The sequence below is a fragment of the Carlito syrichta genome, unplaced genomic scaffold (genome assembly GCF_000164805.1).
Source record: "Carlito syrichta isolate Samal-C Ts95f unplaced genomic scaffold, Tarsius_syrichta-2.0.1 Scaffold143183, whole genome shotgun sequence".
Taxonomy (NCBI): Eukaryota; Metazoa; Chordata; class Mammalia; order Primates; family Tarsiidae; genus Carlito; species Carlito syrichta.
Window position 1 is genome coordinate 41545 of NW_007087279.1, and position 872 is coordinate 42416.

Here is an 872-nt window from a genome sequence, read left to right on the forward strand (position 1 = left end):
ATTTCATTTTTTTTTCCTATTAAAATTCTTTTTTTTGTCTGTTCGGGTGCGGTGGTACCTGTTATCCCAACACTTTGGGATGCTGAGGCAGGAAGATCACTTGAGGCCAAATGTTTGAGATCAGCCTGTCTCTACAATAAAAAGTAAAGTTAGATTGGTGTGGTGGTGCCAGCCTGTAGTCCCAGCTACTCCGGAGGCTAAGGCAGGAGGATCACCTGAGTCCTGGAGTTTGAGGCTGCAGCGAGCTATGATCATATCACTGTACTCCAAGTTGGGCAGCAGAGCAAGACCCTGTCTCTAAAAAAAAAAATTAGTTAAAAATGAAGACACACACATTACACAGGGTCAGGATTGTCAATATCACTGTCTTCCACCTCCTCATCTCATTCCACTGAAATTTCTTCAGAGGAATAACATGTATGGAGCTGTCCTCTTCTATAACAGTGCTTGCTTCTGGAATACCTCCTGAAGGACCTGCCTGAGACTGCTTTACAGTTAAATATTTTTAAAGTAAAAAGATTACACGCTAAAATAACAATAAAAAGTATAATCTAACAAATACATAAACAAGCAATGCAGTCATTTATTATCAAGTATTATGCACATAATTGTATGCACTATACATTTATTTATTTAGTTAGTTATTTTTTTGAGTGGGAGTCTCACTCTGACACCCAGGCTCACAGCTACCATAGCCTTGACCTGCTGGGCTCAGATGATCCTTCTCCCTCAGTCTTTCAAATAGCTGGAACCACAGGCATGAGCCACCACGCCGGCTAATTTTTTGATTTATTGTAGAAATGAGGTCTCGCCAAGTTGCCCAGGCTGGTCTCAGACCCATGGGCTCAGGCAGTCCTCTCACCTCAGCCTCC